Source organism: Amblyomma americanum, chromosome 1 (assembly GCF_052857255.1).
Source record: "Amblyomma americanum isolate KBUSLIRL-KWMA chromosome 1, ASM5285725v1, whole genome shotgun sequence".
Taxonomy (NCBI): domain Eukaryota; kingdom Metazoa; phylum Arthropoda; class Arachnida; order Ixodida; family Ixodidae; genus Amblyomma; species Amblyomma americanum.
In genome coordinates this window covers 76,267,777-76,291,419 of record NC_135497.1, presented here as the reverse complement: position 1 = coordinate 76,291,419, position 23,643 = coordinate 76,267,777, and the positions used below count along the sequence as shown (strand labels likewise).

The following is a 23,643-nucleotide window of genomic DNA, read 5'->3' as shown; positions in this document are numbered from 1 at the left end:
TGTCGAAACGCTAATGAATGAAGCTCGTGGAGCCCGGACGCCGATGACAGAAATCCGTACAGTGCAAACATTCGTGAAATCTCATTCTCCCGTGAATACGGCGCTCGAAGAATTCTGCGCTGAATAACTGCGCCGCAGCAACGCGCAGGTTTAGATGACACGCTCCTGAATGCCGATTTTTTTTTCCAGTCATCTCGTACATGGGTGGATTCGGAGCAAAGGGTTTGGACGAAATTTCAACTCCTCGGTGACTAAAGGTTTGAGTCGTGCTAAATATAATTGTAAAGAACTGGTGAGCCAAGCAACGACAATACTCCCAGCGGCCGGAGTTGCGACGAAACGGCACGCCTACACAAATCCTAAATGTGACTTGGGCTATGCGCGCAAGCTTTAATATGGAAAAACCTAGTTGCGCGCGATATTTTCTCCTTTTGCATTTCAGCCGGTTCTCCATTTCAAACACATCCGCACCGACAGCGACCGCGGCATTGGCGCTGCTGCTGCTGCTATAGCTGACTGCTATTCTCCTGGTGTGAGAGATGTCGCACAGTCCGCAAGACCGAGGGAGTTCGTTTTACGCAGCGAATGTCATCGCTGTGAGCCCTTGTGATTTCTGAAGCGGATATTGCGGGACCGAGAAAGAGCAGAGTCCTGAAGCAACAAACATATCGCCATTTAATGCGTTAGTTTTTCACAGGTCCGCAGTGAAGAAAATATTTTTTTCCAACACGACTAAGCGTGCAACCGAACTTCGCGCAGCCAAAAAATGTTTCGTGCTTTATTTTTTTAAACGTGTCCCAGTAGCGCCTCTTTCCCTTGACACTCCGGGATGCCTACTTTGGTCCACATTCCGTCTGATTCTCCAGCCTTCAGCACGTCGTTGGAAGAATCATACATACCGTAGCGGCGCTAAAACACGGGGACGCGATGGGCTGCGATATAGTACATATACTCTTGTGACTCACCGCTGTACAGAGAAGTGAGTCATCATCAGCGCAGCCAGTACTATACTGCCAGTACCCCCCCCCCCCCCCCCACCCCCCCCCCCCCACACACACACCGGTGGCATCTCCCATTTTCCCTTTCATCTTTCATCGCTTACTGTTCCTTGACGTCCCGTCTGTTCTGCGCCAAGTAGTGATGCGCTGTGACGGAACGCTCCCCGTGCACTACCTCGGACGCTTAACAGCTTGGCGCCCCACCCAGCTGTTGTGTGCAGTGTTGTGCGCGTGTGTTTTTTTTATTTTTATTTTATCATTTTCTCTACACGCGCACGAACCTGGACAACTTTATTTTGACTCTTTGTAAATAGTGTATATATGACCTCTCCCTATGTCCTTTCTTGCTGTCCCCTCACCTCTTTCATTTCCCTTCTTCATACTGCCTTCTATCCTTTATTTCCGCTGCCCCAGCTCAGGCGCCGCCGCCACAGTGGTGGCAGATGCCAGAGTTAGCAAAAATCTTTTAACTTCCTTTTTATTATATTTTTGATGATTAAACACTTACTACTACTTACTGTTCCCTTGCGCGAGAACGAGCATGTCAACGCACGGTTGCGTCTTTCCTACAAGGAAAGCACTACGTCGGCGTCCCTGCATGGCCTGCGCTATTCACAGCTGACGCAATCTCGCTGGACTTGGCCGATAGTTCTTTTTAAAGAAGCTGCAGCTATAGGCAGAGTCCGAACTTGGAAACCATTCCGAGTATATTGCATTGCTCTTGTTGTTTGTATTCCGCTGCCCCGCGACGGTTGACCTTACCCACGTGGCCTTACTCGAAGTGGGGCGTCCGGGACTTCATACACCCTGCGGGCGGTTGTTATACAGAGACGCTCTCTCGCCGCGTGGCGGCACTCACGTGCGACAGCTCGGCTGGAATCAGCATTCACGGGGCATTCGAGGGGCGCTGACAGAAAGAAGGCAGCGCCGTCGCAAGCGCTGCCCGCGGCGACGCCAAGCCCGGGGGTCGCGAGCGCTAACCCGCCTAACCTCGGCGCCGCTTCAGGAAGCGCCGACCAGCGGTGGCGGAGAGAGCGGCCCGCGTCTTCTGCCGAGTTGGTATGCAAGGCCGCGCCCAGATCCTCGGCCCATAAAACATAGCCGGCCAACCTCTGGGTCAGCGCCGCTGTGCCACCGGCGCCGATGCGACCCGCGGCGCCATTGTTTCAAGGTTCTCCCCAGCTGGCCGCGTGGCGGAGATGGCCGGATTCGTCGCGCTCAACCGGAACCTCTCGCGCGTGGGTGAAGAATGGCCGGAGGAGGAGGGCCTCGCCACTTGGAATGAATTCATGGGCGCCAGTTAGGAAGAGACCGATGGCTTTCCGGTCGGTTATTGCGGAACGTCTCCCTCACGCACGCGAGGCTTGCTCTGCGTAGACACTGCGGTGCAACTTGAGACCGCGGAGAATCGAGTAAATGGGGGGCTCGCGAAAAGGAAGCGGTTAACAAATGCGCGTAGAATATCGGTCGCACATTCACCGCCCCGCCCCCCCTCCCTCCTCAAGGCTCTGAGTTGTCTGTTTCCTATTTCTTTTCTTTCACTCTACACGTTTCCCTTTGCCCTGCAGCAGGCAGATTTGGCTCACTCCTTCATCTTACCCTGCATTGCAACTACGCATGCATTTTTTTTTTTTGCGCTCTATTGTAAGGGCTACTACATGTAGCACCCTTTTTTTTTCCCAGCAACCAAAGCTCAGCTCTGCTTCGGGAGCATGCCGTTCTCTGTGCATTTTTTTTTTTGAGCTGGCGTGTTATTTTCTTTTTCATGTTCTCTAGCCTGGTTTGCTTACATTGCACACGCAGTAGATGGCGTCTAAGCACAATCCAGGCACAAATGCGAGTAATGGTGCCGTTTAACGCATGTTGACATCTTGCTGTCCCGCGGTTGCTCGAAGAGTATAGTTACAGTCAAGGTTCTGCAGAAAGCATGTTTTCGCAAAGTTGCTTGGTATAGGGAACCTGCGCTGAAGTTTGCCGTGTAGATTACAGCGCCGTAACACACAGCCTAGCGAGAGGAGCAAGAAGTTTTAACGCGATAGCGTTAATAGCTCTGTTAGCAAGAAAATCCGGCGTCGGCGTTGTGAGCGAAAAATCACGAGCATGACTCTGGCAGGTGGTCCCCAGAGAGGAACCTAGGACGCAGGTGGGACACCTAGGTCACGTGACCTTGCGGCATCATCACAACCAGCCCACCGGATAGTGAGCAAACTGCCCACCCTGCCCACCATGACAAATGGCAGTTCAATTAATGATTGGTCGCTCGGAAAGAGCATCCCGCGGGTCGCACAAGGCTCACCGCTGGGAGCACCTGCCATCGCAGGGCAGTGGTGCGTCTCTTAACCGCTGCACCACTGCGCCAGGAGGGGTATGAGGACTTCCAGGGATCTATGAATGGAAAGTAGAGAATAGCCAATTCCGCATATATGGGAAATAACCCATTACTCTATTGCGTCATACTCTTAAGGCTGAGCTTGGGTGTCGCCTCCAATTTTTGGTGCACTCGTAGAGCTATTCCACGCCACCTTAATTCAGGCGCTTATTGGCATGAGCTTTCGCGATCTCTCGAAGCCAGACGTGCCGTGCGTCAGCTATCTGGGCTACGCCGAGAGAAGCTAGGCAATGAACGCTATCAGCCAAACGCGGGCCTCTAATCATTCAGAGTGTGCTTTCGCGTTTGTAGCAGACCAAGCGGCTGAGGGCAGCGGTTTTTAGTCGCCGAATGGAACAATTGCAGTGCCACCTAGGCAGCGCAGGTTCCCCATACTCTGTCGAAAACGGATAACCTCACGGTTACTCCACGTTTAGAAGCGTGTAATGTTCAGCTTGATGTCACGTCATCATGATACCCCGCACAAAATAAGACGAGATTCTAATCACTTATTCTAATTGGTCATCATGACGCGCATTCGTTTGCTTGCTGGCAGCATCACTGTCACTACTGATTAAACAAATGAAGTTCTGACATCTCCCAACAAACGCCGGGTGATATTCAAACCCTGCTGCTGCGAAAAATTACACCCTTTGTCGGCGCTGGTGAAAAGGGGCGTGTAAACGTGAGTTTGCATGCCCATTTGGCTCCACATGACCATGCGGCGCCGAAAGCAAGCCTCGCTCGGCGAACCTGTGCCGGTGTTGTTGTTCCAACATGTCTCAGCAGCCTAGTGCTCAATCCACTGTGCCTCATGGCAGCACCCAAGTACTGCGGATCTCGTGCTATTGACGCGTAAAGAGCTGTAACATGCCCAGTGAGGACTAAATTCACCATCTTCTTCGTAATCACCGCGGTGAGCCTTAGGCTAGGACATTTGGCTGCTAAGCACGAGGTCGCGGGTTCGATGCCGGCGGGCTGTGTTTCATGTGAGGCGAAATGCAGGAACGCCCATGTACGGATATTTCTGTGCTCTTTAAAGGAGCCCTGGCCATCGCAATTAATCTGGAGCCCTCCACAGGCGCTTTCGTAGTCAACAGTGTTGCTGCCCCGTAAATGCGACTTAATGAACGAATGAATGTTATCTGCATTCAAGAACGGTCGCCTGTCGTTCCTGAAGCGTCTGTTCATTCGCACGGGCGCCGGTGCGCTGAACCCCACTTATGTGCCGGCGTAAATACGCCTGACGGCGCGTCCCGTCTCCACAGCGAGCATCTTCCTCGTTTTCCTTGAAAAAAACGCCTTGAGATGCCCCAGAATCAATATTACCAAAATGCGCGGCCTATCTAAATCTACTGATGACTATTGAACCCTCATATGCACTACTGAGCTAACAGCCTCAAGGAGTTGGCATTCAACATTATAAACGTACACGGGTCGAGACAATATCAATGGGAACCCAATGTTCGCAGTCAAAGATTACGCCTCCTCGTACGAGTGACAAGTGCGCTTTTTTGTTCTTGTAGTTTTTTTTGCCTAGACACATACTCCCTTCGGTGCGTTTTGAAGTTCGGTGCAGAAGTAAACACGAATGAGGTTCTTGAGAACTGGACGTTCCATTCATTATTCTTCGCACCAGTAAATAGGCGAACGGATATTCATTTGCACTTATTGATCATACAGTTACAGTGCAGTTAATGCGCGCTCATGTACAAGGACTACTTATTAGAGTCACAGTGGATTAATTATTAACCTGTGGCAACAATGTTCAGTAGGAGACAGGAGAGGGCCGCGGCAGCAAGGCAGGAGGCACCGTGTCTTATGTATGCGTGCTCATGATCCCCCGGGGAAACCAACTCGCGCGCCCACCTTCGTGCTGGGGGTTTCTACACAATGGATTGCAGCGCTGCATGGTCGCTTCATCGCTTGCATGTGGAAGGTCCCAGTACATTGTAAGGCCGCGAGTCTACCTCACCGCTTCTTGCAGCCCCTGCGTGAGACCGGTATTGCACGTAGGTGACGATTGCATCCGGAAACTGATTCCGTACAGCGCGTTACTCAGGCGGATCAAACGCGGGCAGCTACCGTGCAAGGTTAACCCCGCCCTAAGCTTACGACACACGCTGCCGCTGTTGAGTTGTCGATATGCTTACAGGATCTCGATCTCCTGTTTCGTTTTCTTTCTGGCCGAGCTGGAACGAGATGGCGTGGGTGCTCGAGCGTAAAACGATACGAATCGGGAATGCGAACACCGCATCGAGTGGGAAGAGGATTAATTTGAAAAGAAGAAAAAAAAAGGGAACGACGAGTGGAAAGGGCGCTGACGTTTCAGGAATGCTAAAGAGCGGAACGCTTGCGTCAAATATTGCTCCCGCGAAGAACGTGGCTCCGCAACTCGACGCCAACACTTGTCTCCAGACTCCAGGACTAGGCTTAAACTGCGTCGTAACAGCGTAACTTAAGAAATGACATCGGCATACGTGTTCGATAACCCGCCGCGGTGGCTCAGTGGTTAGGGCGCTCGGCTACTGCTCCGGAGCTCCCGGGTTCGAACCCGACCACGGCGGCTGCGTTTTTATGGAGGCAAAACGCTAGGGCGCCCGTGTGCTGTGCGATGTCAGTGCACGTTAAAGGTCCCCAGGTGGCCGAAATTATTCCGGAGCCCTCCACTACGGCACCTCTTTCTTCCTTTCTTCTTTCACTCCCTCCTTTATCCCTTCCCTTACGGCGCGGTTCAGGTGTCCACTGATATGTGAGGCAGATACTGCGCCATTTCCTTTCCCCAAAAACCAATTATTATTATTATTTTATGGAGGCAAAACGCTAGGGCGCCCGTGTGCTATGCGATGTCAGTGCACGTTAAAGGTCCCCAGGTGGTCGAAACTATTCCGGAGCCCTCCACTACGGCACCTCTTCTTCCTTTCTTCGTTCGCTCCCTCCTTTATCCCTTCCCTTACGGCGTTCAGGTGTCCGACGATATGTGCGACAGATACTGCGCCATTTCCTTTCCCCAAAAACCAATTATTATTATTATTATACGTGTTCGTCTGCGCAGGCTTACGAATTAGGATTCATTGCGGAAGTTGCGAACAGTTCGCGCGCTACGCTGGTCGGAACTGAGCCCTAGTCGTAGTTCCTCTGTTTCTAACAGATTTTGCCTGGTCCAACGCAGAACAGTTTCGTTAATGAATCGTGAAACGAGCAGGTGGGTAACGGTGAGCGACAAATCGTGAAGGTCACCGAGCTTCCTGCCTGTGCACCAATTCCAGCGAGCGACGAAGGAATGCGGCACGCGTTCTCGCGATGGCGACTGGCAGCCATGGAACGCACGGAGCGCCGGCACCAGTCAGCGGCGAGTCACTCGGGGTGCGGGACGCGGCTGCGCCTGGCACGGCACGAAGGGGCTGGCCGGCCTTGTCACACGCTCTGGGCTTCCCTCGCTTGCAAGCACTTCCCTCCACCTCTCACACTTCCTCCGCTTTTTTTTTTTTGTAACCGCAGTTGAAAAGTGGCGGGAAGCTGAGGAATGCACAGCTGATTCAGCGAGCAATTATGCCTTGGTGTCACGGCGAGGGCAAAGGCGCCGACTAGTAACCAGCCTCGGTGGTGCCTTACGGAGAGGCACATTTTTCGCGGAGCCGTTGTGCAAGAGTGAGGACACCTGTCGCGGGTTTGAGCGCAGTACTCACCAGCTTCGGACTCCGATAGCGGAACTGCTTCGCACGCGCACAATGAGATGGCGAGAGCGAACGTCTGGAGACCAGTGCCGAACTAAATATAGCACCGGCGATTGCCGGTTTTACGCTTGGCGAGCTTAGCGGATCAAAAGATGCAGGCGTGCAGGGTCGGCCGGTCTAGTTGGCACGGTGTCAAGGCGGTTTTCGAATGGCGCGCGGTGTTTGGGCGTGCAGCGACTTGCCGAGAGAACGCTTTCCCAGCGTTCGCTCCCCGCGCCGCCAAGATCGGGGTCAGCTGGGAGCGTAAGCTGAGGTCGGATGCTCCGGTTTTTGCTTGTGATGCTCTTCGCCCGAGGGTGAATCAACGAAATGGTCTATTCACCTTCGCGTCCGACTCTCCGTACGAGGGGCTCCAGGAAACCCTTTCCCGCGCAAAACCGAGTCACGGCAAGGGGCGGGAGAGCACGACCGTCGTGCCCTTCTCGCGAGCAGCGAGGGAGGACGCGTTCTTGCTCCGGGGCGTGTGCCCACCGCGCAGCCCAAGAATCGCGGCGGCGGCGGCGGCGGCCCAGTGTTTGGTCGTCTCGCTTTCGCGAGCAGGTTTCCCTTTCTCCGTCTGGAAGAAGCGCTCGGTTGCACCCTTGGGGCCGCTGCCGGCGTGCTGGCGGTGGATTTTTGCTTTCGTCCCGTTACACACTTACGAGGAAGACTGGTGGACGCGCTGCCAACGACCGGGACAGCCCTTGCGCCTGACTCACGGCGCCCCACATGTGGGCGAACGGGATTCGGGCAGGGCCTCGCTTCTCTTCAATTAGGCCCCGATTAATGGCCGCCTGTTGCTCTCGGCACGCTAACAAGTTTCGAGAAGGTGTACCCGGTGGTTGCGGATAAGACGAGAGGGGGTCCCCGGAGGGTCGCCAGACAGTGCGCTGCTCCCGGGCCCGCCGGTCGTCGCCGACACGACCCCTGGCCCCCGCCGCTCATGCGGCCAAGGTTCGCGGCCTGCAACGCGTAACGAGCGCTGGCCTAACAGATACTGCGCCCTTTGACCGTGGGAGAAAATAAAGACAGAAAAGAAAAAGCAGCGTGGCTTGTGAGGGCGCCTGGCAGGGAGTTCATGAGGCTCAACTTGTGCACAGACACGGACTTAACGAACGGTCGCGTTGAAACGTTTACGTACTTTTTAGAGCGTTCAGCTCTACTTCCCGCGTTTCGGGTCTCGCGTTATGCCTTATAACGCAAATCGTGACCCAGTGGTTGGCATGGTAACCAATGTGGCTACAAAATGTAATAAAATAACAGGCGGCAGCGTGATGCCCGCGTGCCACAACTCGCGGCCTATGTCTGTCTGTCAGTTGTTGCCAGGAAGAAAGAAAAGGAAAGTGCACAGGCCTGCCCACTGGCTCAAGCTGAGCCACAATTGCTACCACGTGCAGATAGCAGCAGAGTTCGAAGATGGGATAGGAAGACAGAATAGTAAAGACGCGCTAAAGACAAGGCCGATCCAGGACGTAGTGCAATACCGGGCCAACAGATGTCGTATGTCGAGTCGATATATATATATATATATATATATATATATATTCCTGTCTGGCAGGCATCAAAGTCGGGCCACTTAGTCCTGACACTCGTGTAAAATTGGTGGGCCAACCATTTGCCGCAGAATGTTCCGGATGATGTCATACGATTCAGCGTTTCGTGCAGTATAAATGTACTAGTTAAGGCATTCGAACCAGCGAGCCATGCAATCCCATCTTTACGCCTTTACGAATCTTGATATGAACATTGCGGCTCAACCGTTTGTTGCAGAGTGTTCGGGGTGGTGGCATACGATTTCGCGTTTTGTGCAGCATAAACTTACTAGTTAAGCTAGAGTCTAGCTCGGGGCAGGGATTCGAACCGGCGACCTACGTTAGATGTGTTAACGCTCTATATTCGATCGCTGCCTCAGCGTCGGCTCATTTTGTTATTCTTGTCCACCTGCATATCTTGGTATGATATGTGCTTAACTGAAGTGCAAGTCGCATGCTTTTGCAGGAACACAATTCTCTTGTTGAAAATGACCGCCGGCGTGTACAGTTCGACCGAAAAGAACGCTACAGCAGGCTGAAACAGTTTATTATATCATTGCCTTCGCGATGAATGAAGACGCAGTATTGAACACACTACTACTTCAGTACTGTGGCGCTGTAATCATTCCAATAGACTTTCATTCACATTAAAGGGCAACTCCGGCGATTTTCTGTCCGTACCGAGTTAATGGCTGATTTATATTACTGAAGGCTTTCTCATCACAGTACGCGATTTAATTTTTTTACAATGCGCGAACAATAATTTTAACTTAGCAAAAATCTTGAATCGAAATCGAAACTCCCGCGCAGTGCCCGGAGGGTTGCTTTGCGTGACGTCAGGGATGACGACACAGGTTGGCAAGCGAGACGCATGCGCCCGCTGTCGCCCTGCCGCGCCTGCGCGAAAAGCGAATCGCTGTGGAAGCACCACATGTTGGAGGAAGCATCGAAAATCGCCGATTATTTTTCAATGTCACCAGGAATGTCGCCACGGAAACGAAACAGCCGACGGCGCCGCCCCCGCGCTCTCTCTCCGGGCATTTCCCACGGGACCCGACGCTGACCAGGACTCCGATTTCAATCCGGTTTACAATTTTAAGGAAATGTGCGATTATTACAAATCCACGCACCAAACTTTTCCCACCCCGTGCAACGGGCTGGGGAAGGCCAACGAGCGGGTACTCCTGCGCCTGCTCACTAACATGCACGATGCTGGGGCGGTGCTCGCACTGTGGGGAAGTGTCTGACACCTACCACATGGTGTGGTCCTACCAGCAGAACCCATCCCTACCCCCTATCCCAAACCCCACCCGAGAGGACTGGGAGTCGACCCTGTCCGGCTGCTGCACCCTCAAGGCCCAAAGGGCCTTAGCGCAGCGCGCCCGGGCTGCGGCGACCGCCAATGGGGTGCCTGACTAGGCATCCCACCTAGTGGTTGTGAGGGCGTGGCCATTCAGGTCACGACTCTCAACACCTCTCTCTATGATTAATAAATGTTTTCACCACCACCACCACCACCACCACCACCACCAAGCAGTGACAGTAACGATTCGACAATAAGTTCAGCGCAAGCGATTACCCATTTGCCGACGATTCGCCGCAACGACAGAGGCCCGACCGTGGCGTGTTGTGTTATTCAGCTTGACGGTCGCGGTCATCAGCTTTGCTGAGAACTTCACTGACAAGCTGGTTTAAATCACGAAGCTGGTTTAAATCACGAAGAAAAACACGAAGCTGTGAGCCCATAGCCAAGCAGAAAACTGATCCAGAAATGCAGGGGCCGGATACAGGTAAAGGTACGAAACAAAAAAAATGCCGGTGTTGCCACTTGAAAAAAAAAAAAAAAGAACACAATTGTAGCCTGCATGCATGGCCAACGAGGGCAAAACGAGTGAAAAATCTGAAGTGAGGCTAAAATACTGCCGCAGGAAGCTTATTAGCTAGAATTTTGTAGTCATTCATATGCTCTGACACCTTTATGCAAGTGGCATATTTCATCAAACAACGATGCTGCGATTATAATGGCGGCTGAACATTACTGCTAGTGCACATTACTTTTTCTCGCATCGATATCGACTCAACCACCTCAATTATCCTGAACTATTTTGGTTGCGGTTCCTCTCCTTGCAGTAATTTTAGGAATCCAGGTTTAATTAACTGAAAGAAGACTCTCTAATCTACTTACCACAGCTCGCTTTCTCTGCATTGCTGCCCCTCGGCATATCGGTGGCTTTGCAGGCGTCGCGTACGGAAGCAACGTCGGCACAGCATCCGACTCCAACCACGGCCTGCTACTCGAGAGACCAAGCTCCTCCATCATCATCATCATCATCATCTTGTTCTGCTAGCAGCCCCACGTGAAATGTTCAGAGCACACACCCGTTCGCGAATTCGGGGGCCATTTGAGGCGCCGGATAGCATGAATCCATTTGTCTCGTACCTCTTTGTCGTTGGGAAATTTGCGGTAAATCCCTGTCTTGCTTTCCGCTGAGTGATTCGTGCATCCCACAACACAGCACCAACTACCACCCATTGCTCCAAAGACCTCAATGCACTAAGTGCGAGCTGCAACAACACGGCGAAGCCGCCGTGCTGGTCGCAAGCAGGCCGCTGTCCGTCTGCGCCTTGACAGGCAGTTGCGAGTATATAGCGCCGCCGTGCCCCAGCCCCGTGCCGGGCAGTGCCAAGCATGAGCACAAGGCGTAAATCTATTTCCCGGAACTGTGTCGACTTCACTCTTCTTGGTAACAACCCATGCCGAGTAGGGCCGCTGCACTGTCGCCGTCGTCTGCTCCACGCTACTTGCCAACCTGTGACGTTCACAACCTGTGACGTTGGCTGTACAGGCTCACGCCTTTACAGCCTCTGTCAAAACCTTATAATGCCCAAGGGATTTACTTCTGGGCTATGCTCTGCGGCTTCTTATGCACCGCCAGATTTCAGAATCACTAAGTTGAGAGGAACTGTCTCCCCCCGAAAGTCAGGATTGTCGCAGATGCTACAAGAGCCAAGCTACAGGGCTTAGAAGCAGACTCCTTATAACCTCGAAGGCTGGGCAGTGGAGCTACCCAGGGGAATCGCCTCCGTTCTTATTTGTCTGCGCCGCCAGTCACGACCGTCCCTCTGCACTGTTGCATCCCGACCGACTTGCTCGCGCCGCGGGACAGACATCGCGAGTGCAGGTGCACCCGGGGACCGGGACACGAGCAAGCGTGACGAGATGGCCGGCTGCCGCGTCCAGTCCATTTGTTTCGCGCGTCGTCTTAGGGCGCCCCAGAGATGAGCGGATCCGACCTTCTCTTGCACGGTCTGCCTCACAAGATGAGGAAGGGCACAATTTCCTCCTGTCGACGTAAATGGACCAGTTCATCACTGAAGCCCCGTTAGGACCGATTGCGGTCGTGGCCCGCAACCCAGAACGGCAAGTGCAGCTGCACCGAAACGACACATGGGAAAGCCAAGCGTGACCGGATTAATGCTGTTGTATCGACTATACTGCGAGACTGCCACTCGACTGGCGCGCGGCCTGAAAGTACGGATGCCGATGCTATCTGTCTTGAGCGACGTAACTCGGCCGCACAGGAGGAAGAGAACGATTTCTCGAGCGGGACTTCGTTGTCGGGAGCTGAGGTGCCCGGAGAGAAAACGCACCAACTTGTGCAGAGATGCCGCAAAGCCATCACGGCACAAAAACGCAATAACTTTAATGTAAGCGCAGGCAGGTGTCCTTGCTAGGGCTCAGAAGACACAAAAAGCAAGTCTTAATATCGACGTCGAGGGTGAAAACCGGCCGTCCGGCCTGCGTGGAATCGCGACAAAGAGGCCAAGCGCGACTGTTCCCCCCAACACGTGCCTTCCATAAAACGCTCGCAAAAGTATGCAGGCTCGATGAAGCAGGGTATCCGAATACCGCACAATCACCTGCTCGGCGTACGATACTCACGGTGTGACAGACGACGCAATCACGCTCTGGGAAAGCACTGCAACAAAACATCGCTCGGTATGTGACACGAGGACATGCATTTGATTCTGTTCCATTCATATCACGTAGACTGGCCGCCGGTCGTGTTGCAAGCATCGACGCGTCGGCGACGTGCGAACCAAAACATAAGGAAACCAGGTCAACTGGTGCTGCAGTTCTCGAAAACTGCACAGTCCGAAAGAGATTAGACGAGAATTTCGCTCTGCGTGAGCGTCAGATTCTCCTCTCGAGCCCCGTCTGTTTCGCGCTGTCCACTCTTCAAGGAGTCCGACCGGAATATGGAATGAGTAAGAGATCCTTCACAGTATATAGCGGCCACGGTATCGTTCCGCCCAGCAAGGGACCGTGGCAGCCACTTCCCGCCCTCGCCTTCGATGCTCCGACTCCGCGATCGCCCGTCGCACGTACTGCCGCGAGTTCGCCGAGCCGGACGTCCTGCGCGCGCGCTCGCGGAGTCGGAGCTCGGGGGGCGCTCCTTGTAATTGCGTGGCCCCGGCATTCCCATTCGCGACCTCGCGGTCCGCCGTACACGGGCTGTCAGAGGAGGCGTCGTGATCGAAGTGGCCGACTCCGCCCCTCGCCCGCCGACGGCGTCTGCTGTCGCTGGACGACGACTCCGGCTGCGGCGGGCTGAAAGGATCCGGCCGACGCATCCGGTCCGGCCATGCGGGTCTCGCCGAGGCCTCCGCCGGTGGCTTCCCTGTCCTCTCCGGCATTTCCTTCGCGCGTCCCGTTCGCCATTACGCCGGCCCGCGCGAGGGAAAGGCCGGCTTCCTGCGATTGTGCGGTGACCGTCTTCGTGATACCGAGCGCACGCATCGGCCGGGGCGGGAACCGGCCGCTGGGCGGGCGCCGGAAGGCGGCCGCGGTTCCTCGCGGCATTCTTCCTGTCGCGTAACATGCCAAGAATTCGGCGCCGGTGGGAAATCGTGAGCGCGCCTCCCCTCCCCCCCCCCCCCTCCCCCTCTCCCCGCCACCATCAATATCTGGAGTACTACGAGCTTGTCCTCCCCCCTTTGCCCCCCAGCGTAATTGTCTTACGCTCCTGTGTTTGTGCGCGGTTGCAAGTGTGGAGCGCGCTGATTAAGGGAGAAAGCCATTGCGTGCCGTAAAAGGATGCGCTCCCGCCTCTTTGGCCGCCAGGAAATGGCTGCTACCGTCGCCTGGTTCCGGAGGGAGCTACACCTGCGCTAAGAATGCCGGAACGCATACCTCGGAAGTCGCCACCTGGCAGCCCCTGGCGCGCCACTTCATTGCAACTTTAGGCAGGCGGAACATGAAAGGCACATCCGTGTCACAGCTCTCTGGGAGCTAGACGCGGTCCTGCTAAGTGGGCGCCCTTTTCGCGGGAGACGGCCGCGGACATGTGTAATTTTCCACGGCATGTTAAAGTTATGTACACAACGGAGTATCGTGCAAAAAATAAGCAGCTGTAAAATGCACTTTAGTGAATGTAAAACACATCAGTAAGACTTGTACCTAGCTGACGGAAACTCAGGCGCGATATAGTCGAAGGCGATGGGAGAGTGCACTTTCAGCAAGGAGGCGTCGTGCAATACAGGTTGAGAAATTAACTTAAGTATCATTTAGGTATAAGCGCCATGGGCCGCTTTTCGTATATACAGGTCTGCCGTGTCTGTGGTCACGTTTCATATCACTGTGAAATGATTCAATGATGCTTGGGCGACTTTGTCACATACACAGTGCGACAATGTGCGTCACAAAGAGGCCTGCCACGAACTCTTGAGCGTTCATACGTCCCCCGCCGCGGTGGCTCAGTGGTTAGGGCACTCGACTGCTGAGCCTGGAGATGCGAGTTGAATCCTGGCCGCGTTTCGATGAAGACGAAACGCAAAAGACTGCCGCGTGCTGTGCGATGTTAGCGCACTTGAAAGAACCCCAGGTGGTCTAAATTAATCCGCTGCTTTCAATCCGCTGCTTTCCACTACAGCGTCCCTCATAGCCCATGCGTCACTATGGGACCTTGAACCCCATACAATATACTACACCATTCGTAGGGCACGAGGAAAAAGTTGGGTTTATGGCTTTGCACATGTGTGGTTGCCTACTCGCTATCGGCCTTTCCACCCACAAGTCGGCGACGTGTTACAAATCAGCCACGAAAGCACGTGAGAAGTCCGCTACTTGCGAAGCCTTGGCGAGGTTTGAGATTCAACTTTCACTTTTCAAAAACTCCATGTGCGCATTTGTCTCTCCGCCAGCAGCCAAACCTGTGAACAGTTACCACAGTTAGCATACCAGGCAAAACTAGTATATGCCACGGCCCTTAAGGAACTTACGTGCGAGTAATGCGAAAGCATCGCAGTTCTATTCCAATTCTATTCTAATTTTATTCTATTATTTTGTAGGTAGCGCAGTTGAAAGTACCAGTACTGACTATTACTGGGTAACATTTCGTATGCTCCCGCCTTTGATGACGTGACATCGTTTCGACCAATCGCGAACTTCGTAACGCCGCCACGCCGAGCTTCCGTGTCGATGAGCCATCTAATGCTCTCGCATTACTAACCGCAGCCGCCGCGGTGGCTGAGTGGTTTTTGTGCTCGGCTGCTGACCCCAAAGGCGCGGGTTTGATCCCGGCCGCGGCGGTCGAATTTCGAAGAAGGCGAAATTCTAGAGGCCCGCGTACTGCGCGATGTCAGTGAACGGTAAAGAACTCCAGGTGGTCGAAATCACCGGAGCCCTTCACTACGGCGCCCCTCATAACCTGAGTCGCTTTGGGACGTTAAACCCACATAAACCAAACTAAACCAGCATTACTAACCCTCATCAACAGCCTCTTAACAAGCCCGTAAGACACGGCGCGCCGTTGTTGCCACGCCGAGCCCCCAATTGCGATTCCACTCGTATCGGCGTCAAGCATGAAGCCTCCGTCGCCAAATCCACGGTGATATATAACGCAGGTCAACGCAATTTTACGGACATACATCACTACGAGCGCATGCGTGGCGTTAATCTAACAACAAACACCGAGCGCCGCAGGGCGTGCTTTCCCTTTTTCCTGTCTGCCGCCCGAGAAAGTAAAGCTGTCTCTCTCTCTCTCCCGCGAGCGAATCGGGTCCACCAGCGAAATGGGAGCTGTAGTGCTGGCGCGGTAGGAATGGCTCCACATTGAGACTCGGCCATCCTTACGCGGTGACGTATCGAGGAAGCGCCAGACAAGGACGCTAATTTGGGAAGGGGAAAGGGAAGATAGATAGTAACTTTATGGCCGGGCAGCAGGCCAGAAAGAGAAACCGCGTCGGCCGGGCTTTCTGTAATTGCGGCGGCGCGGTCGGCGGATGCGTGGGCCTTTTCGGAATCACGCAAGAAGCCGCTTGCGCCTCATTTTTCTCGCGGCGCGCCGGCTGCATGCTGAGCGGCCGCCTCCCTCGGAGCTCGTCTGCCCAGTACGCGCGCGCGCTTCCGTTCGCCGCGGCGGCTGCCAGCCACGGTCAGACTTGGTTCCGGTGAAAGCTCGCGCCGACCCTGCCGTGCATTTGTGACGAGGGCAGACGACGCGTGTCTTCAGAGCGAGGAAGCGAACTGAGCTGATTGGAGCTGTGTGCACCACCACATGAGCTCGTACAGGAGCTCACAGGTGTGGCGTAGCGCGCGCCGCATGTCGGCGGTTATATCCGATATCTATCCGACTATCCGATGGGTTGGGACCCGTAGAATATCTGATACGGGTCCCATTTGAACCCAATATATTGGACTTATTTTTGGAAATGTGGCGGAGTGCTTGAAGGTTCCTTCACATCCGCCACCGGTTGGCCCGGTATTGCACTGCCTCCGGGATCGGCCTGGGTCATTATAGCGCGCGTCTTTGCTACCATATCTTTCTATCCCATCTTTGAACTCTCCTACTATCTGCACGTGGTAGCGATTGTGGCTCGGCTTGAGCCAGTGAGCAGGCCTGTGCACTTTCCTTTTCTGTCTTCCTGGCAACAACAGACAGACGGCGGATGAACGAAATGCTGAGACTTTGGAGGTAGTGAGACGAAGGATGAATACAGTGGAGCTGATCCCAGCTCAAGTTTCAAGCCAACTCGTGGTTCTCTCCGCTTCCGGGTAAGGGATTTGGGCTGTTAGCACTGATACTTTTCTTAAAGTATAACTTACTACCAATTACTAAGCTTTATGACTATCGTCTGAGCAAGTGTGTGAAAAACGAGGTGTTGAAGAACATATCTTTTCTATCAAAATTAGCTGGTTTAGAAAAACGAGATGCAATGTAGAGCACAAGAAATATAGCACAATGGAACGTAAAATCATACAGAACTTTCTATGGTAATCAAACATTAGAAAATAAACTACCACGACTTCTTAACAAACTCGCACAAAACGATATTGATCTCCAAAACACAACACGCCACAAACTGTTCGAGTATTTTTTTTTTACACTACACCTAACCTTTTTTCTGTGATTTGTCTACCTAATTCTTCTTTCTTTCACCATCATTGTAAGTTTTCTTTCCAGCCAGGACAATGCTGTTGATTTTATGCTGACTACTGTAACCAGATAACAGCTCTGCTATATGTATTTTTTTTATTTTCTTTATTGTATTGTATTGTATTTTCTTTATTTCTTTACTGTATTGCTGTCAAAGTGGGGGCCCGTGGCCTTGTCAAGCTGTCAAACGGCAGCTTTTACTACGGGTCCCCGCCATCATCCGTACCATGGTGGCAAATAAATTTGAATTTGAATTTGAATTTGAATTTGACAACGTTGCCGTCCATGAGCTTTGCGGGGTGTACGGCTTCGCCGTAGTCATAGTGGTAATAGCGGCAGACTAAAATGCCCGCTTGAACACACTTCAGGGGACCAGGAGGAAATGTGGGCTTCAGTGGAAGTTCGCTCAGCCGACATGAGCACGCTATATGGCTTATTTTCAAGGGCCGAAGTATCAAGCGTTCACGTCGCTTTCTAAAAGCATTTATTTCGCAATACTTAATCATCTGACAACTATTCTGCGATATAATCAAACAGAACATCGTAACTGCTACACCATGCGAGGCAACGTATACCACGTGGATAAACCAAGTTAAAATTGTTACCGCTGCTGAACTGGTGCCGCTGCTGCTGAAACCGCGATGTCGCGAATGCGCGACACTACCGCCGCGGTGGCTCAGTGGTTATGGCGCTCGGCTGCTGATCCGAAAAACGCGGGTTCGATCCCGGCCGCGGCGGTCGAATTTCCATGGAGGCGGAATGCTAGACACCCGTGTACTGTGCGATGCCAGTGCACGTTAAAGAACCCCAGGTGGTCGAAATTCCCGGAGCCGTTCACTGCGTCACTCATAGCCCGAGTCGCTTTGGGACGTTGAAACCCAATAAACGAAACCAAACCGAATGCGCGACACTGAGCATTTTGTCCGTTTTGGGCATCGAGTCCTTTCTGTGCGGAAGACCAAATTGAAGGTCTGTATTCGAAATAAAAATTGTACAAACGGTTGCTTTTCCTTAGACAGAGGTGGACATTGCATTTGTGGCAACGGAAATCTATCTGGTCATTGTAGTGCGGTCACTTTCTCCCTGCTTCTAGTCTATGCGACGTTTTCGGGGAAGTCTGTTCTCGTCCACCTCAAACGAGAACAAACTGCCATTGACTGTTACCGCAGATCTCTCTGAGAGCACCTCTGCTGCTACCAACAGTGAACAGCTCATCCTTATCTAAAGCGCGCAAGCTGCCTCATCATCGCTCTCACTCGCGCACCAATTCGCGGTGGAAAAGTGCAAGGAACATGGTTCTCGATGCTAAGATTCGAACAAAGGGAGGGAGGGAGGTCCACTGAACATCAGCAGGTGTCCACTGCAGGACAAAGGCCTCTCCAATATGCGAAATTATTTGCGGCGATGGTGGCGCCACACCACCTTGGTGTGAGATGATGGAAGTTCTCGGCGGCGATCGAGTTTGCCGCGTAGTTGCGGCGCAACTCCTTCGAGTTCCATAGCGACTGCGAATCTCGAAGGCTCTCAACTCGATAGCCTTTGAAAATGCCCATGCGACAGGCGTATAAAATTCTGCGAGTCGTTTTCTTCAACGCGGAACGCCTAACGGGTTGCAACCATTCAACTCGGGCCAATATTGAGCCAGTGGTGTCGCTTATCAATACATGTATGTGCATGAGCACCGATGTGTTCCCATTTAGCCCTCGAGCCTCCCAGAACCACGCAGAGCCCATTGGCCACGACGCTATACCGGCTCCGGGCTGACGAAAGAGGCATTTCATCACCACCGTGTTATGCACAACCGTTCAGACTCGAAAGTGGTGCAACTCGCACATGCACGCAGTCCAGCTACACTGGCGCCTAATGCAGGCCCGAAGTTCTCCCATCCGCCTCGGGTGCGTACGCGTAGTGTGACGTCGGGGACCAACGACGGTTCGCTGCGCCCACGCCGAAACGATGGGAGCTGGCTCGTGCAACGCACGCCCGCCGCTTCGACGGCTTCTCGGCGGGGATCCATTAATGCTAATACGGCACGACGGCTGGCCCTCCTCAAGGTGGAGGTCCGCGTGCATGACGTGGACGTCAAGTCGGCGCCGTTACGCGACGTGCGAGAAATCGAGAGCGAGACCCGCACTCTCCCACGCCTGCTTCGCGCCGGCCGCGCGCCATTTTCGCAGGTTCCCTGCATGGCGTTGTTCTGTACCCGGAATGGTGACAATTAGAAGCCGCGGGCGTGTTTTCCGGGGCACGCGCTTTGTAGGGAATCCCTGCGCCGACAGAGCGTGACTGTGTTTTCCTCCCTGCTCGAAGACGCGACCCTCAAGGGCGCAAGCCGCACGTGTTCTCGCGAAGACGCACCGACGGTCGCCGTGGCTTACCGGTCAGCGATGGCCCCCCAGCCCCCCAGCGCACGTGGCCACCAAGACTGCGACTCGCGCTGTCCTCGCTGCACGAGTTCAAAAGCCAGGCCATGCTGTTGCTCGGACATAGGTCCTCCGACAGAAAGCCTCCCCTCGCATCCAAGGTGCGCAGACATCGCCCCAGGTGTATACAACCAATGCAGCGTCGAGCAGGAAGGCTGATCGACAGCCGGCTGACGCACGGGCTACATATCTGTTAGCCGTGAGGACCAACCCTTACAAACATTCCTCTAGACAGTCTGTAGACTGTCCATTGACTTCTGTCTATAAAGTCTATAGACTGTCTATAGACAAATCCTAGAAAACAGTCTATAGGCAATACAAATCCTATGGACAGTCTGTAGACAATCTATAGGTTTATGGCCATACACTTTTAGTAGACTTTTGTCAATAGACAGTATATAGACTATGAACAGACAAAAATAAGTATCTATAGGAAGGCAATAGAGTCTACGAGAAGTCTATAGGCTGTCTTTAGACCATTTTTGTAAGGGAAGTGCGGCAGTTAGTCCCAATTCGCTTGGTTTTAGCTAACATTGTGCTAACATTCAGATCCACGCCAAGGAACCCTGGCTCCATTTTTGAGCCGGCCTCGTAGACCATGATCGTGTTGCGTTCAAGCAAATCATCCAACGTCGGCTGGCTTCGCTTCCCCGGCTCTGTCAGCAGTGAAGCGGGGAGAGTCGAAGCGGCAAGGGCGAGCGCCCGAGTCGCCTGGCGCTAGCGTTCCATAATCGGCTCCAGCGTAGATCTGCCCCTTGAAGGGACCGGCTTTTGCCATCGCAAGCGGAGCGCAACGAACACGAACGGTGAAAAAAAAAAAAAACTCCCCATTTGGTCGATGCACGCATCTCGTACGCAGCATGCGAGCCTAATGAGCGATGCTTCCAGCTGCGAATCGGTGTTCTGCGTATTAAAAGGCATTGGTATCAGCAGTGAGAACTACATTTCGCAAGTACTTTCCCGCCTAAAGGCGACAGTGAAAAGGGCAGTCGACCAAAAACGCCGCATCTCGAGCAGAATTTTCGCAAGCTTCACAAGAAAAGGCAAATAAGACAAGTAAGCAGTCATCAGTGCTCTTTACTGCGTAATGCGCAAGTAGGCCGCCGCGGTGGCTCAGTGGTTATGGCGCTCGGCTGCTGACCCGAAAGACGCGGGTTCGCTCCCGGCCGCGGCGGTCGAATTTCGATGGAGGCGAAATTCTAGAGGCCCGTGTGCTGTGCGATGTCAGTGCACGTTAAAGAACCGCAGGTGGTCGAAATTTCCGGAGCCCTTCACTACGGCGTCCCTCATAGCCTGAGTCGCTTTGGGACGTTAAACCCCCCATAAACCAAACCAAACCAAACCAAACCAAAGCGCAAATGCGTAATGCTATGTTTATCGTCATCGTTGCGACGGAAGATAGAAGGTATCAGCACGATTAAAGCAACGTCCCATGGTGCATACGCGGATCCTCATGCGACACATATCAGCAGACGGAAAAGCGCAGTTAAAACCATTTCATTTCTCGATCAGGTTGCCATGTGCCACTCGTTCATGCTACTGAAACTTTATTCAGCCTTGAAACTCATCGGTAAGGTTGTATTAAGGGCAAATTCGTGCCGCAATACCTTCAACTAAAGTTGACATTGAAGGTTGTACGTTAGCCGGATTAGTGCCGAATCGGTTGTTCCTGAAAATCACATTTCTCGAACACTTTTAACGCAACTACTCCAAAATTTGCGATTATATATCCCTTGCTGAATTCAGGTGTGGTGTGTTCCGATTCCTGCTCTGCGAAGCTTAATGCCGAATTACGGCATTACACCGACCTACCGTACGAGTTTGTCAACTTTATCACGCATTATTGGGAGTTGATGTATCAGCTCTAAGTTACGCTTTTTTTTCAGGAACTTAGGAGAAAAACCCACGCCATTGCCCGCACCTTACTCATGAGACACAACTTGTAATGTCAAGAAAGGTGGCTGGAATGAAATCATAGTTTTCTAGAACACCTTCGCTCAACGCACAGCTTTCTACCCGAGCGATTGAACACCCATAAGGCAACACGCCTGCATGCCATTAAGTTGCCTGGCACTTTTAGGAAACGCCTCTTCAGACAGAGTTCTCTCGTCGTTGCTTGATGACTAAAGCGCCTGAGAGCAGATCCATAGCAGAGGACAATTATGCCCACACAGCCACCCGGACTCCCACTCCTTGCAAATCATTGCAGGATTGTTACCGTAATTTAAGACCGGCATAAAGAAAAAAAAAGTTTGTTCGTGTAATTGTGCTCTGCATTACAGCGATTACAAGAAAGTAACCCCCATGCGGTACTTTTTTTTTCTTTTTCTCCCTGGTTCTGAGAAAAAGGCCTCCCAGGACCCTTGTAAAAATGGTCTATAGACAGTCTATAGACTTTCTATAGACTTTATTGCCTTCCTATAGATATTTCTTTTTGTCCGTTCATAGTCTACAGACTGTCTATAGACAAAAATGTAATAAATGTTTATGGCCATAAATCTACACATTGTCTATGAATGTCTATAGGATTTGTACTGCCTATAGAGAGTTCTCGAAAGTTTGCCTATAGACAGTCTATACACTTTATAGACAGAAGTCTATGGATACTCTATAGACTATCTAAAGAAATTTTAATAGGGGGAGGGAAGGCCGGTGCGTCTTTTTTATCAGAGCAGGCGTTCTTTAACCGCGCTCCTCAAGGCTCTCTTGGGGAGATTCCTGGTGGCCGCAGCTCATGTCGGATACGGTCGTTTTCCTGAGCCCACAATAGATTGGTCGGCGCGCGATTATTGTTTTCTGAAAATGGGAGGCTGTCGCCAAGCCACGCGACGAAACGCCGAAGCTCTTCTTCCGCCCCTTTCATTGAGGGAATTTTTTCTGTCTACGCCCGCCATTCCTGTAGCTGGGGTGCACGAGTAGTGGTGGAACTTGGAATTCACTACGCCGGGGCAATTCACGGGAGGGGAAAAAAAAAGTGCTCGCCGCTGTCAGAGGTCGGTGTTTTGATGCAGCCAGACTTGGCACCGGAAGAAGGGAGTGAAACACATTGATTAAGCCGTACTTGTTGGCTCCGAACACCTCTCGGACCGTACATAGGCCTGGGCGCACCGCAGGTGATCTCCCCATTCTCGGGACAAAAGAGGAAATGGCCGGGCGTGTACAATGCGTTGCAGACTTAAGTGATGCCTTTCGAAAGCAGACAGGGCGTTGCGCGACCTCTACGTGGCCCGCACTCTGCCCCACGCTAATCGTAATCCACCGGGGAAATCATTCTGTCCCATGACTCAGTTGCACGCGCGGGCGCCAGAAATTCGGAACACCGAGTGGGCTTCCAGCTTCGTCACTGTTTAGCCCCCATCCTTCCCCTCACTTATCGCGCGGAAAAACCGAACGGGCAATTGGGAGGCAGCTAAACCGCACTGTTATAAATTTATCTGCGCTCCCTTCCCGATTTCTCGGTTAGTAATAACAGCGATGACACCGTGACGTACACTTCTGGCTGCCTGTCGCCCCCGTCGCCACGACGCCGCAAACAGGCTCCGCGAACCGCCTTACTCGCGGAAGCGCAATTGTAGTACGCGCAACGGGTCCGCACGACTCGGATGCTCGCCGTGCGCAGAGCTGCCACACACAAACTCGCCTGCCCGGTTGCGAAACATTCCCTCTCTCCGCTTGCCGAGCCGTCTGGTCCGCGCGCCGCACAAATGGGAATCTCCCACAGAGCCGCATTTACCGCTTTCTTAGCGCGCGACCAAGCGGTCCGCGGTGGCAGGCACGGCACCACACGAGGCAGCACAAAAGTGTCGCTACCGGCCGCCGGTCGCATTTTCCGCGCCAAACGCGAGGCCTACGTGCCGCGCGTGCGCGCCGCTCTCCCCCTCGGCTCCACCCGCTCTCCGGATGGCGTCACGCCGCGTCACGCCGGCACGCAAGCGTCGATTACGTCACTCCGATGAAGTCGGTGACGGCGCCCGACGACGCAAAACGGAGGGGGGACGCTAGCGACAGGCGAGAGACACCTGTCGGCCGCACGGCGAACCGCAATGCGTCTCGATCAAAGCGCCGCTAGTTGTCTCGCCCCTCGCGGAGGAGAGCGGCGCGTACTGCGCGTCTTGCATAATGAAGGGGAAGGCAATTACGGACGCAAGAAACTCCGCAAGGAAACGTA

General features: G+C 53.2%; 1 protein-coding gene and 1 pseudogene across 1 annotated transcript in view; one reads left to right on the top strand and one right to left on the bottom strand.

The window, feature by feature from the left end:
• The window catches only part of LOC144113072 (uncharacterized), a 128,757-nt gene that overhangs the window by 63,228 nt on the left and 41,886 nt on the right, over window positions 1–23,643 (bottom strand). The window lies entirely within an intron of this gene.
• Window positions 16,238–16,411, top strand: LOC144116676 (U2 spliceosomal RNA; annotated as a pseudogene).